Consider the following 15,984-nt stretch of genomic DNA (forward strand, 5'->3'; position numbering starts at 1 on the left):
TGAGGTAATGTCATTCAATGAATAGGCCTCTTTAACAAGTAATCAGAGAATGGTCACTTTAAAGAGCAAAAGAAAAACATAAGTAAATCAAACTGGGAGGGAAAGAGCAACAGCTATTATTGATAATCATTCTGAAGCCAGAAGAGTCCCCAAAAGAGCCGTTAAGTGGAGTTTGGGCAGGGCCTTAATATTGTGCAATGTATGGGTTTCAGAGTGCACTGGCTTAAGATTTTGGGAAAGACATGACAGATAGACATGAAGAAAGAGAAAGAAAGAAAGAAAGAAAGAAAGAAAGAAAAGAAAGAAAGAAAGAAAGAAAGAAAGAAAGAAAGAAAGAAAGAAAGAAAGGGAGGGAGAGAGAGAGAGAGAGAGAGAGAGAGAGAGAGAGAGAGAGAGAGAGAGGAAGGAAGGAAGGAAGGAAGGAAGGAAGGAAGGAAGGAAGGAAGGAAGGAAGGAAGAAAGAAAGAAAGAAAGAAAGAAAGAAAGAAAGAAAGAAAGGAAGGAAGGAAGGAAGGAAGGAAGGAAGGAAGGAAGGAAGGAAGGAAGGAAGGAAGGAAGGAAGGAAGGAAGGAAGAAAAATCTGACCCACAAATCCCAAGTTAACTGGGTGTCCTCTGGCCATCAAAACTTACATTTCTTTAGAGAGGAGAAAGGAGGGGGGGAGGGACAGAAGGGAGCACATGAGCTGAGTTACCCAGCTAGGTAGGTCCCAATTCAGGCAGCTCATTCTACTCACAGGTCTATGTTCATCCTTTGTTTTCAAAGAAGACTATGACATGAGAAATGATGACATGACTTGCACTTGACTTTGTTTTGAGTGAGTGAGGGCTGTGCAAGGTCACTGACCTCACTTTCTCCTCCTGAGCCATTGGGGTCCAGTGACCAGATATTCATCAGGATGACTGGAATTGGTCCAGGATGCAATGGGAGAAATTGAACTTTTTAAGTTGGCCTTTTCAGGCTCTCATTCAGAAGGAGGTAACACCCATTGAGTGAATAGGCCTCAAGACTGATGAGCTTGTGACCACCATGAAAAAGCCTTGAGGACCCCTACAAGTCCTGAGAACAAACTTGCCCAGGGTCACCCAGCTGGCATGTGCCAGACGCAGGTCTCAAGGAAGATTTTCCTGATACTGAATCTCTCTGAATCTCTCTCTCTCTCTCTCTCTCTCTCTCTCTCTCTCTCTCTCTCTCTCTCTCTCTCTTTCTCTCTGTCTTTCCCTCCCGCTGTCTCTCTTTGTCTGTCTCTCTGTCTCTCTCTTGCTATGTATTTTTTGAATCCATTAAAAAGAGTTTTGAATTCTTTCCCTTCCTCCCACTTTCCCCTACTCTTTGAGAAGTAAAGTTGTTGGTGGTTGGTTGTCATCCTGCATCTTCAAAGAGGACCAAAATGACATTACCATGATTAAGTGAAATTTCAGTGTATCTGACTGTGGCTGATCAAACCAATATGAGCTCAGAATGCTCTACCACAGGTTGGTAGTCTGTATGAATATTTGGGGTGGATATCCCAAATTTGCGCATCTAATTGAGAAGGAAAGTAATTTTATGTCAACTATACATATGAAATCATGTTAATTGTATTTCCATATTATTTCCACTGCAAAAAAGCCAGAAAAACAAAGAAAGTGAAAAATATTTATTCTGATTTATACTTAGAGCTCATCAGGTCTCTGTCTGGAGGTTGAAAGCATTTGCCATCATGAGTTCTTCAGAATTTTGTTGGATCTCTGTATTGCCGAGAATAGTTAAGTCATTCATAGTTGATTCGTTGTGTAACATTGCTATTACTGTGTACAATGTCCTTCTAGTTCTCCTTCTGGTTCTCACTTCATTTTGCATCAGTTCATGCTAAGTCTTTCCAAGTTTTCCTGAAAGAGTCTGAGATGGCATTTATTATAGCACAATAGTTATTCCATCACAATCATATTACCACAATTTGTTCAGCCAGTCCCAAACTGGTGGACATCCTCTCAAATTCCAAATATTTTGTATCACAAAGAAGCTGCTATAAGTATTTTTGTACATGTGGACCCTTTCCTTTTTATTTTCTTTGATTTCTTTAGGATATGGACCTAGTAAGTTGCATTACTGGATCAAAGAGTACATACCATTTTATAGCCTTTTGGGCATAGTTCCCAATTATTCTCTAGAATGGCTAGACCAGTTCACAGCTCCACCAACGGTGCATTAGTGTACCAATTTTTCAAATCCCTTTCACCATTTGCCATTTTCCTTTTCTATTCTGATACTGAATCTTTATTCAGTGTGTGACAGTGTATTTTCTTGGTTATCTATAAGAGTAATCTTTTACAGCAGCAGCTAGGTGATACAGTGGCTTGGAGTAAGGAAGACCTGAATTCAAACACTTTTGCTTCCTATCTGTGTAACCCTTAATCATGCACCACTTGAACATTTTCTGCTTCAGTTTCCTCAACAGTACAATGGGAACTATGACAACGCTTATTTTCCAGAGTTGTGAGGATCAAATGAGATCATATGTGCAAAAAGTGCTTAGCACAGTACCTGGCACATAATAAGAACTACACAAATATTAATTATTATTTTTATTACTGTGCTTGGCACAAAACTTTACTCAGTGAGTCTTTATTGAATGAATGAATGCATTCAGGAATTAGCACAAGAAAAAATCATATTGTGAATCAAAAATGCATGCTTCATTAATTTGATTTCATTTGTTGAAACCCATTTGATGTCTGTCTTTGAAGCACAACTGTCAGGTGTTTCTGACTCCAAAATATCTCTGATCTCTCAACCCTTGTAAGTCTCTTCCCTTTGAAATTATTTTGTATGTCATTTGTATTTAACTACAATAATCTGTGTGCATGTTATTAGCCTAGTGAAGCATCAGATCCTCAAAGAAAGGGGCAGTTTTGTTTTTCTCTTTGTTTTTCCAAAAAAACAATGCAATGCTTTGCATGTTATTAAGCACTTTGTAAATATTAGTTGAATTGAATTTGTTCCTTGTGTGTACTCTGTTCAGAAGTGTATAGTCTAAGGGGAAAAATTTCCAACTTTTAATATTTTTGTTTTTCACCTGAGTTGAAGGACTCTTTACTGAATAGTACCTACTTTGAAAAAATTGTTTTATAGCTTTCTTTTTTCCATGTTACTCATATCTAAAAAGGGAAAGGGTGAGGTGGAGGGAGAGACAGAAAGAGGGAGGCTGAGAGAGAGAGAGAGACAGAGAGAGAGAGAGACAGAGAGAGAGAAGGAAGAGAAAAAAGGAATGGAGAGAGGGAAAAAAGAGAGAGATAAAGGGAAAGAGAGAGAGGAGAAACAAAGAGAAGAGAGAAAAGAGAGAAAAAAGGAAGAAGAGAGAAAGAAAAGGGAGGTAGAGAAAGGTAGAGAGAGAAGAAAGAAAGGAGGAGAGGGGAAGGAAGGAAGGAAAGAGATACACGCAGAGACCCACAGAAAGAGGAAGAGGGGGAAGGAGGGAGAGATAGAGACAGAGAGACAGAAAGACTGAGGCAGAGACAGAGAAAGACATGCAGAAAGATGGTTTCAATTGTAGTGGAAACTCACAAGTGGTAGAGGAAATTACCTCTACCAATGCTGATTGGCAGCTTCCCTGAAACTTACAGTTTTAGAGAGTTGTCTAGAATTCAAAGAAAATAAATAACTCCTCCTGGGGAGTCTGGGGTCCATTCTGCCACACCGGCAAGCACTCATATTCTGGACTGTCTCCCAGACTTCAATTGAGTTTGGTTTAAAAAAAGATGATTTGGGGAACATGTCATACTGTTGTTTTCTCAGGTAATTTTTACATAAGTTAATTATTGCTTCCTATACCATCATTCCACAGTCAGTCAATACACATTTATGAAGTACCACTATGTATCAAGAAAGTTACAGTCTTATGGAGGATAAAGCTGAAATGCTATTAGAATGTGGGGGAGGAGGGCAGGGAAAGTACCCACTGAAAGGAAGAGGTGGAAAATGCTGAAAGTAGTATAGTTAGTGGAGAAATGAAATGTTCTGAGCTGACCTCCCTCCTTATTTATATGGGCCAAAGCAGGAACAGAAATATAAAATGTTTTGTCTGAGATCAAACAAGGTAAACCAACACTCAATCCTAGCTATTCTGACTCTACAATGCAATAATCTTCCCATTATTCCCATTATTATGATAGAGCCTGTAGCATACGAGGGAGAAGGGGGAAAACAGACATTTATATGATACCTCTTATTTCAAGCACCGTGCTAAGCACTTGACAAGTATTGCCTTAGTTGATTCTCACAATAGCCCTGGGAAAGAGACACTGTTATTCCTGTTTTACAGTTGAGGAAATGGAGGCAGACAGAGAAGTGACCTGCCCAGGTTCATACAACTTGTAAATGGATGAGATCAGACTTGAATTCAGGCCTCCTTTATTCCAGACCTAGTACTCTATCCACTGCACCATCTACTTTGATAAGGACAACATGTTTATAGCAGAGATATCAGGCCACTGGTGGAGAACCATGCTCATATGCCAATAGAGAGGAGTCTTTGTCCACTGACACCTATAATGAGAAAGAAGCATTTCTAAAGAGTCTGTAACTCTCATCTTTCCAGAGCTTGTTGAGAGTAGATGGCCCCATTGTTTCTGTGTCCTGGTTCTGCCTCCATGAAGGATGCCAGTATTCGTTCAGTGATGAATTTCCCTGCTGTATGCATCTCTTTGCCCTGAGAGAGAATGCTAACAGCATTGTCTGCTGGGATAGGAGGTAAAATCTCTGAACCTTACCAAATTGCTTGGCCGGCAGTCTCCAAATGTGAGAGTGAAAATCTAGTAACAGATCTACTTATTAGACCCTGAAAACACATGGAGAGACAGGCTTCTTGGTAATTTTAGACTTCAGAATTAGAAAACGAACAGCTACTAGCTTTGGGAAAGGGTTCACTCCTTAACAAAATGACCAGATGTGGATGAATGGCCTTTTAACTGCTTTTCAGTTCTTACCTTCTAGGTTCTAACTCTCCCCCCTCTCCCCAGCCTGACATTCTAAAAAGCTTCTCCTAGCTGTGACTTTCAAAGTTTTAAGGACACTCCCAACTCATTCATTCTTTTGTCCTAAGATACCATCCTGCACTGGAAATCTATGACCCAAGGCATCTTCAGGCTCTAATGGGCATCACTGGAAAAGGCTCTGATGTTGGGAAAGATTAGAGGCAAAAGGAAAAAGGGACGGTGGAAGATTGAAATGGATACATAATGTCATAGAAGCAATGAAGATGAGCTTGGATGGACTTTGAAAGACAGTGGAAAATAGAAGGACCTCATGTGAGTTGGACATGACTGGAAAAATAACAACAGCCACAACCACAATGAACACAAAAATAATGTTCTTCCCAACCCTGACATTTTGTATTCAAAGACTTCTACCAGATCTAAGATTTTCCAGCTCTGACATTCTACATTCTAATTGTCCTTCCAGCTCTACCATTACGGGTTCCAGAGTCACTTCTACCTTTCACATTCTATCATATAAGATCCCTCCCAGCTGACCTCTATTCTAAGGTCACTCTTAGTTCTGTTATTTTCTAGGTCTCTTTGAGCTCAAACATTTAATACTCTAAGTCATTTCCCAGCGTTAAGATTCTGTGCTCCAAAAATTCATCACTTTATGAATACATAGCAAGACTTTCCCTATTGGTTAGAATTAAGCATTTGAAACTCACTCTCTCCCTTGAACTGTTGGAAGACAAATTTCTGTATTATTATTATTACAGACCTTGTTATAACCTGGAGACCTTACCCAATAAATATTAGTGCAACCAGACTATTATCCCACAAGACATTGTCAACAAATACCTGGTCCTTACACTGATCCTTGAAAACTAAACCATTTTTCATAGATTTTACCATGCTCAATACTTCTAATCTTCAGACTACAGGAAACAATTGGTTTTCACAATTCCTTTCTAGCAGAGGAAGGCAAGATCATGTGGGAAAAATATGAGATGCATGTCATTTCTATTGTCCTGCCTGTTCTTTGAATTATACTGAGTAGGATTTCATTGAGCCTACAGACCATACTAATCCTGTTACCTAACTGTAAAAATGAGTTATTTTATTCAGCTGTGCAATAGTCCAAAGAATCTTAAACAGAAAAGGCTAATAACAGGATGGTGACTTGGTGCAGGCTTATCTGTATCTGAATTCCATCGAAAAAGATGAGAAGCATATATTATTAATATTAATAATATCATCATCATTCTAATTTTCATCATCAATGATAATAGCAACTTCCATTCCTATGTCACTTTAAGGATTACAAAGCAAAGTTAATAACAGAGACAGAATTAGAACTCTGGTCTTCTGTCTCCAAATCCAGCACCCTTTCCATATAACATGTATGCAGCTGAAGAGCTTCATTCTGGTCCTATGTACTTTTCCATATGTAATAGGATCACATATAATGACTTGAGACCTGGAAGGGACCTTAGAGGTTACCAAATCCAACACCTCCATTTCTTACATAAGAAAATGGAGGCCCAGGAAAGTTAAGTTGCTTGCCTAGGGTCAAAGAGCTAGTGAGTATCTGTGGTAGGATTTGAACCCAGATCTTTCCCTGATGCCAAGTCCAGTGGAGCAGTGAATGCACCATATTGGCTTTATTTTCTGATTTAGTGTGAAGAAAAAAAAAGATTAATTTGGATGAAAGCTCTCAGCATCTTAGCTGTTTGGTTTAAATGCTAGCCTGTAGAGGCTGTGTCAATTTCTATGGGCTGGAGATTTATAGAAATAATGGCCTGGTGGAAGTTGCTGGCTTTGGTGCATACAGATGGTAAAAATTCCTTTTGTATTAGTTGCTTTAGTCCTTTCACTACCAGTCCTCTATGATGTCTGTGCTCTAATCAGTTGCTACTTCCCCAGGTACATGTTTTCTAGAATCCTCCATTTAGATTCCCTTCCAGACCTATCTTCTTTGCATAATTTCCTGTCATCTGGACCTTTCTTAGCTGTTTGACCTTAACTTCCATTTTGCCAAAGTGGTATTTAGCTAATCTGATCAAATGCCACTCTACTCTCAGATAATATAATTTTGTTTTCATGGGGACAATGCCTTAATTTGAAGGAATAACTGGTGATGAGAATTATGAGTAGAATGAGAAATTGCATGGAGGAACTGAAAGAGATATATTGGTATGTTTAGGGGACTGTTTTCCATCCATCTAATTATAACACTAATGCAGACCCCTATACCGACATGTATGTGTTGAGGATACAGTTCTTATGCTTTCTCACCTCTGACTTGTTATATGTGGTTTCTTTGGATGCTTCTACAATAATCTTTTATGAGTGTTGTTAGAAATGTGATAGGGTGGGGTGGAGGGAATGGTCATTATCCTGGAATTTGTGGCATCTTGGCTTTTCTTTTAAACCAAACCCTTGCCATTCATTCCAAGATTTTCATTTTCCACTATCTCTGCCCTGAATCCTCTTCTTTGTGAGGATAAGGCAAAATTCTTCAGAGATCTTCATATGATTGGTTTCAATTGCTTTATAATCATCCTTTGTAAACCTACTTATCTTCAGCAGTCTCCTCCCTGGCCTGTCTCTCTATAATGGGCAAGAGAGATTAGTGTCTTGGGCCAGACGTTCTGATGACTAATAATAGAAAAAAAAATGGAGACCATCTGAGTCATGAGTCCCCTGCTCTCTTTCTCTTGATCTCAAGATCTGTTGGCACCATCACCCACTCTCTTCTCTTTAACTTCAATCTCTAATAATGAGGTGACTCTTTTCTTCACCAAGGTCAACCCTTCCTATGTGCCCATAGTCCCAAACCTCTCCCATATTCCTCCAGAAGATTTCCTCCTTATTCACTCAATTTTAATAATCAATCTTTTCCTATGTACTTGTCCCTTCATTTAAAGAAGTTTTCAAACATGCACAAGTCTTCATCATTTTAGAAGGATGAACCATTTCCTAAAGCTGCCATCCTATATCTCTCCTCCCTTTCTTGGCTCAACACAGGATTAAAAAACAAGTTATATGTACTTGTTGCTTCTATTTTATCTCCTCTCATTCATTTCTTAATTCTTTTTGATCTGGTTTCAGATGGGATCACTCAACTGAAACTGTTCCCTTCAAAGTTAGAAATTTTTGTTTGTTTATTTCTTTTACTGGTGCTCATTCTTCCTGAATTATCTGTAGTATTTGACATTGTTGACCACTTTCTCATCCTGCATACTTCTCTGGGCATTTGTAACATCACTTTCCTAGCAGAGACCTTTTGAACAACCCATTCTCTGTCTCTTTGGTTGGTTCACTTTCATATCAGGACTCTAGCATTTGATGTCTTCTAAAACTCTGAAGTGTGTCTTCTGTTTTTCTTTCTTCCTTTCATCCTTTTCTTCCCTCCCTTCTCCTCCATTCCCCTTTCCTTTATTCTGCTTCCTTCTTCTTTTCCACTTCCCCTCTTTTCCTAGTCTTTTTCTTCTCTTCCATTTTACTCCTTTTCCCTCCTGGTTCTTTCCTCTTTCTCTTTTCCTTTTCCCTTTTCTTCCTCAACAGATTTGAGACTTCATTGTTTTGGAGCTCTTTGTGCCAATGCAAATCAACTCCTTTTCTGAAACATCTTTTTAGTGCCTTGGGAGTTGAGAGTTGAAGCAACTTACCCAGTGTCACAGCCAATAGGTGTCAGAAGTCATACTTGAACTCAGCCCTTTCTGCCTCAGAATCTAAATACTCTCTCCTTAGTTACTCTGCCCTCTATGCCATACTGACTCTCATAATAGGAAGTTCATAAATACTTCTTAACATCAGAAGTTTAGAACTGGGTGGGATTTTAGAACCTATTGATTTCGACCTCCTGGTTTTACAGGTGAGGGAACTGAGATAGACAGAAGTTAAGTGACTAACCCAGGTTACACAACTAGTAAGTGTCTCAAGCAGGATTTGAATTCAACTCTTCCTGACTCTAAGGTCAGCACCGTCATTCATTGCTTTGTCTTGCTGAATTAATTACATTGCATTAGATTCAATTATTCCTTTGTGCCTATCACTTATTACTTTGCATTATGTTTATCTGTGCTCCTTCAGGGAGCAGAAGGTAAATGCCTTCAGAGAAAGGGGATATATCATTTTTATTGAACTGAATAAGAGTTGTTGAATTGGCTGCAGTTGAATGTAGGGATGATAATAATGACTGAAATCTAATAGTGCTATAAATTATGGGGAACTGATAATATTTGTCATGTAATTTGAGCCTCACAACAGCCCTCTAGAAGTACCACAAGGGCTCGTATTCTAATTTTACAGATAAGGAAACTCAGGAACAGAGAGAGTGAGTGCCTTGCCTGTGGTCACACTAAAGGTAAGTGCTGGACAAGACCCTCAAACCTAAATCTTATTGACTTCACATCCACTTTGTCAAGCTACCCTGCACCAGTGCTACATCTAAGCACCACTTTTCAAAAGGTTTTCTCTCTCCTACTTAGTACTTCTGTGAACAGATATTGGCAAGCTTTCTTCCTCTAAATCCAGAGTCTCCATACCTCCTTAACCTTGTCAGCTGACCAAGATAAGACAAATAGGATGATTTATTATGTTCCTCACTTTCCTGCCCTTTTGTGCTATGTTGCTGCCTGACATCATCCAGGGAGAGAAATTGATATTCCCCATCTGGCATGGATCCTTAGATTTGTGAGAGACCTCAGAGTCCATCTGTTGCAACCCAGATCTGACTGGAAATCTTTTATACCACATTTTTCTACGTTGGTGTGGTAGGTACAATGCAATGAGCCCTTGTCTCTGGAGTCAGAAAACCTGGATTAAAATCCTAACGCTGATGCTTACTACCTTGAGCAAGTCACTTAACCTCCATAGGTCTCAGTTTCCTTTCCTGTATAATGGAGAACTTAGACTAGATGACCACTGGGATTTCCTTCCAGATATAGATCCATGTGCTATTGATCAAAGGGATCTAAAAGAAGGAACTCCAAAGCAGTTCACTGTCCTCTTAGCTCTAATAATGTGCAAGTTTTTCTTGACATCAGTCCTAAACTGCCTTCAATTTCTCTTCTTTTTGAAGGCCCTTAAATTCTTAAAGACACTTGTCCTGCTCCCCTCCTCTCACCAAAAACAAGTGAACAAATGAACAGAAAATGAAATTGGCCTTCTTTTCCTTAAGCTTCCATTAGGTGGCAAATGCCTTCATTTTGTTAGTTGCCTTCATCTGACCACTCTCCAATTTATTTATGTCCTTCCTAAAACTGGCCCATAATTTTTCAAATGTGATCTGACCAGGGCAGAGGGTAGCAAGGACTACTATCTACCTCTTTTCCCCAGTGCACAGTGACTCTTTTATTATAGTCAAAGATCATACTTACTTTTTTGACCATCATCCCTCTGTGGATTTTTTAACTTGCAGTCCACCGAAATTCCCAGATCTTTTCCATGAGAACAAGGTAGAAGAAAAAATAGACTTTGATTAGTGGGAGAAATTCTGATTCTAGAGTGATTTATCTTAACTCAGTCTGGCTAAAAAAAATGCTAGTATCCGGTGAGTCTCACCTCCTGTAGCTATGGATCTACTTGGTTTGGGGAACAAAGATAACACCATCACTCAATTGTGTTGCAGCATTTGATTTGGAAAAAGTCTCTGTTTCAGAACATTTGAGAAATTAGAACTGGAAAAATCCCAGATGGTTAAAGTTCATTTCCGTACTGGTGGGAAAGAGTGCAAAAATGCAGCATCTGCCCCCAACAGATCACATTCCGAAAAGAAGTCAGCTGGGGGTAGAGTAAATAGAGTGATGAAGTTGGAGTTGGGAGATTTGACTTGACGTTTCACATCAAATGCTTACCAACTGGGTGACTGTAGCCAAGACTTTTTAACCTCTTGATGCCTTAGTTTCCTCATCTGCAGTTTTTAGGGATTAGTTTTATATTTCATGGAAAAAAAGAATTTCCAGATGAGGACAGCCTTTCAAACAATAGTGATCTGTGCTTTTTCTGAAATGTATAGTCTTAGAGAATTTCCTTTAGCAATGAGATGTTAAGTGATTTGGCAAGGGCCACACAACAAGTATGCATCAGTGGCATATGCTTATCCCAAATGCTTTTATCTTTGAGGCTAGATCTCTCTTGGTTGTGGCACATTTAATCATCTAAAAATGGAGATAATAATGCTCATAATGTTTAATTCTTGGGATTTCTGTGAGGTTTGAAAAAGATGAATTACAAGTCTTAAAAAGCTATGGAAATTCTGGTTACCTCTGACAAACCCAAAGATCCAAAATTTGGGGACAAGAAATCACTATTTGACAAAAATTCTTGGGAAAAGTGAAAAGTAATTTGTCAGAAACTTGGTATACCAACATCTCACACCATATACCAAGAAAAGGTCAAAATAGGTACATGATTAGGACATAAAAGGTGATATCACAAGTCAATTAGGGTAGTACCAAAGAGTTTATCTGTCAGATAAATGGGTAAGAGAAGAATTTATAATCAAATAAAGGATACAGAATATTATGGTATGCAAAAAAGGATAATTTTAGTTACATCAATTTAAAACATTTTTGTACAAACAAAACCAATGCAGTCAAACTGTAAGAGAATCAGGGAACTGGAGAAAAAAAATAACTTTTAATAGCAAATTTCTCTGATAAAGGCCTCATTCTTCAAATATATAGAGACCAGGGTCAAATTTATGAGTATATGAGTCATTCCCCAATGGTCAAAGGATATGAGTAGGTAATTTTCAGAAGAAGAAATCTAATCCATTATCATATGAAAAAATGCTCTAAATCACTGTTTATTGGAGAAATGCAAATTAAAATAACTCTGAGGTAACATCTCACACCTTTCAGATTGATTAATCTGACAGAAAATGAAAATGACAAAAGTTGTAGGGCATATTGACACTGCTGGTGAAATTGTGAACTGATCCAACCATTATAAAACTATACATACCCTTTGGTCTTGCAATACTGTTGCTTGGTCTGTACACCAAAGAAGAGATAAAAGGAAAGGGAAAAGGGCCCATATGTCAAAAATATTTATAGCAACTCTTATTGTAGTGGTGAAGAGTTGGAAATTGAAAGGATGCCCACCAATTGGGGAATGGTTGAACAAGTTATGGCATATGATTGTGATGGAATATTATTGTGCCATAAGAAATGACTAGCAGGTTGCTTTCAGAAAAACCTAGAAAGACTTACATGAATTGATGCAAAGGGAAGTGAGCAGAACCAGGAGACTATTGTATACCATAAGAACAATATCCCATGATAATCAACTGTGAGTAACTTAGGTATTTTCAGCCATACAATAATCTGAGACAATTCTGAAGGACAATTAGGAAAAATATTACCCACTTCCAGAGAAAGAACTGATAGCATATGAATACATATTGAAACATAAATTTCTTTTTGAACTTTATTGTTCTTTTGTGTTTCTTTTGGTCTGTGTTTTCTTTTGCAACATGGCTAATGTGGAAATGTTTTGCATGACTACACATATATAATCTATAACAAACTGATTGACTTCTGAATAACAAGGGAAGGGCAGAAGGGAGAGACTGTGGAACACAAAGTTTTTTTATAAAAACAAATGTTAAAAAATTTTGTTTGCATGCAATTGAAAAAAATAAGATCAAAATAAAAGCAAAAATAGAAAGCAATGTCATTTATCACTATACCTGTTTTCAGGTTAGATTTGATCATATCTGCCCAAAAATCATTATTTATTGCTATATGCCAGTTGAATATTGATAGCCAGCTAAAATTTGCATAGTGTTTTGTAAGTAACATTTCATTTTATTCTTATAATGATCAGGGGAAGTAGATGCAAGTATTATCTCCATTTACAGATAAGGAAACTGAGACTAAGGAAAGTAAAGTGACTTAACCAGGGTCACACAATAAGTATGTATTTAAGACTAGATTTGAACTCAGTTTATTCTGACCCAAATCAAGTATTCTTTGCAGTGCTCTACCTAGTTGCCTAGAGAGAAAGATTTATAGGAAGGTAGGTAGGTAGATGATAGATAGACAGATAGATAGATAGATAGATACATACATAGATAGATAGATAGATAGATAGATAGATAGATAGATAGATAGATAGTTATAAATGATAGATGGAAAATGATCTATGAAAAGATTGATAGATAATAGAAGTGTGAATAGATAAGTAAATAGGTAAATAGATATGCAGGTAGATAGATAAGTAGATGATAAAGAGAACTGCATGCATTTATAAATCACCTACTATGTTTCAGGAACTGTCTTAAACATTTAAAATGCAAATATAAAGAAGACAAAGAGCCCATGATCTCAAAGACCTTAAGGGAAAGAGAAAACATTAAGGACACCTGGAAAACAGTAGCAAAAGAAGAAATAAACTTTTATCTCTTTCTGTTGACATTTCAGTCCCTATACAATCTGCTACCTTTCCAAAATGTGTTGTTATTCCTTCTCTTCTCTCTTTTTACAATCCAGCTGATCCGTTTTATGCCCCCTGAGCATGCATTGTGTTTCCTTCCTCCACGTCTTGGCTTGTATTTCCCTATGCCTAGAACGTCCTCCTTTTGTACATTCATTTATTGAACTCATCCATTCTTTTAAGTCCCACTCAAATGCTAAAGGGGCAGCTAGGTGGCACAGAAGATAAGAGTAGTGGGGTCTGGAATCAGAAAGACCTAAGTTCAAGCCTGGCTTTAGACACTTACTGGCTGTGTGACCCTGTACAAGACACTGAACTCTGTCTCAATTTGCTCATTTGTCAAATCAGCTGGAGAAGGAAATGGCAAACTTCTCCAGGATTTTTGCCAAGAAAATTCCAAACAGTGTCACAAAGAGTCAGAAGTGACTGAAATAACAAAACAACAGCAGCAGCAGTAGCAGCTATTAACTTCTCTGTGAAGACTTTCTAAACCTACTCTGTTACATAGTTCTACATATCAGTGTTTTTTTGTCCCAAGGAATTCACAGTAATATGACAATATAATTATCTGTCTTTGTGTCTTCTCTCTCTATCACCATAGAAGATCATTGTAATGTAAAAGAATTGTAGCTCCATAAGTACCTGGTGCAATGCTCAGCAAGCAAGGGTCATTCAGCAAATATTCATGGAATTTATGCATCATATTTGAGGGCAATGAGAGGCATCTTGGTTTGGCTAATCGAGTCAATTAGCAGTTAGAGGTGGGAAAAACCTGGTTTCAAGTCTTCCAACTTCTGTCACAAATTAGTTCATGTTGGTGTGAGTTTGGACAATTTACTTAACCTCTTATTGCCCATGACAACTGTAGTAGCAATTTAAATGGAAAGATCTTTCTCATTCATTAATAGGCCCATGTGACCTGCTTAAATCACCTGAAAGCCTAAGACACATATGGTGGGAGGAGCTTGCTGAACAGGCGGAACAGGAAGGGTGGAGCAAAACCCAGAGGAAGTGAGTGAGCACTGTTGGGGAAGAGGAGAGAGGACGCAAGCAGGCAGGCACAGTAAGGCTCAAGCTCATGTTTGCTTGTGAGGAGGTCCCAGAAGAGGCAGGAGGCTTGGGAATAGCTTTGCCCCCTGCAGTTTATTATATTTATTAAATTATTTATTATTATCTTATTATATAATAATATGGATAATCATATAATTATTAAACCAATGTAATTAAATAAATTTATTTTATTTATATTTTAATATAAATTTGTAATATTTATTAATATAAATTATAAATATGTATTTATTTATTAAATAAATTTAAATAAATAAAAATAAACAATATAGATTATCATTTAATATAAATTATTACAATAGTTTATTATAAATCATGTTTATTAACTTCTTGGTCACTATGGCAGATTTTGCTTTCTGGTTCTGGGATTTGACTTTCTGGTGTCTAAATAAATGTTTTTCTTCTGTCTTCTATATGGAGAGCCTGTTATACTAAGGGACTGAAAAATATGCTGGCATATTCATAGTCACCAGCAGTGATACGATAACTCTAAGAGTATAAGCAATAGAAGTAATATGGCAGATGTCACTTGCATTGGTTGAGGAAGTTTATTTATCATGAATTCCCCAAATGGATGAAACCCCAATTCTGGTACGAAAGATAAAAAGGGTACAGGGGCCTGAGCTTAGTCAGGTAACAAACATTTATTAAGCAGTCAGTATGTACCAGGAATTATGCAAAATAGTGGGGGTATAGATGTAAGGGTGGGATTCATTGAGTGAATCAAAGAAACCATAGGATGCCTTGTTACCTTAACAAGATGACAAATCTTGATCAAGCAAATACTTTAGAAAATGTGGGAAATGTTCTTGAATGAATTGGAAGAGTGTTGGCAGAATTTTTATGTTGGCTAGGACAACTTAGCCATGGTCATCTTTGAAATTGGAGAACCCAGCTTAGAGCCCAGATTACTGGATCACTTTTGGCCATTCAGATTCCAGAGAACTGGAATGAGGTGAAAATATTTCAGATAAAAGTTCAGGAGAAGAAGTCTCTTGATACAGGAAGGGAAACACTGGCTTTGGCTTTAGTCTCCTCCTCCAAACTTCCATCCTTGGCCTTGATAGCTTTGAAAGGTCAGGACAATGTTGGACTTCCCCTCCTTCTAGTATCACTCCAGGGACAGCCCTGCATAACTTCTATGTTTCCATTTGCATCCTAGGATAGAGTAGGCAGAGTCACTGCTCTACAAATATCTCAACAAAGGAGTTACAGTGTGTTCAAAGGAAACTCTGTGAGTAATGAAAAAGGAAAGGGAAGGATATTCAGCAATCAGAAGCTGGATGTTGCCCTTTGGCCACATGTGTTTTTTCATTATGGGCCCACTTTCCCTTGGATTTTGCGTGTATTTGTGGGAGAGTATGTTAGACTTTTGTTGAGATGTGTTGTACCAAATGTACCAACTTAGAAAATAACCCTTTTTCAAGATACTCATGTTTGACTGAATGAATGATATCAAGAGATAATTTGGGGGGAAGCACACTAATGGGAGTTCATGAACTATGCAGCA

The 15,984-nt window shown here is 37.9% G+C and overlaps 1 long non-coding RNA gene across 1 annotated transcript; it reads right to left on the reverse strand.

The window, feature by feature from the left end:
* Window positions 1-1,649: 1,649 nt before the first annotated feature.
* Window positions 1,650-10,604, reverse strand: LOC140508561 (uncharacterized). The gene is made up of 3 exons (XR_011968463.1): window positions 10,530-10,604; window positions 10,346-10,405; window positions 1,650-1,881 (listed from the first exon to the last, which is right to left on the reverse strand). It is a non-coding gene; the product is annotated as an uncharacterized lncRNA (long non-coding RNA).
* Window positions 10,605-15,984: the final 5,380 nt, after the last annotated feature.

The sequence above is a fragment of the Notamacropus eugenii genome, chromosome 5 (assembly GCF_028372415.1).
Source record: "Notamacropus eugenii isolate mMacEug1 chromosome 5, mMacEug1.pri_v2, whole genome shotgun sequence".
NCBI classification, from domain to species: domain Eukaryota; kingdom Metazoa; phylum Chordata; class Mammalia; order Diprotodontia; family Macropodidae; genus Notamacropus; species Notamacropus eugenii.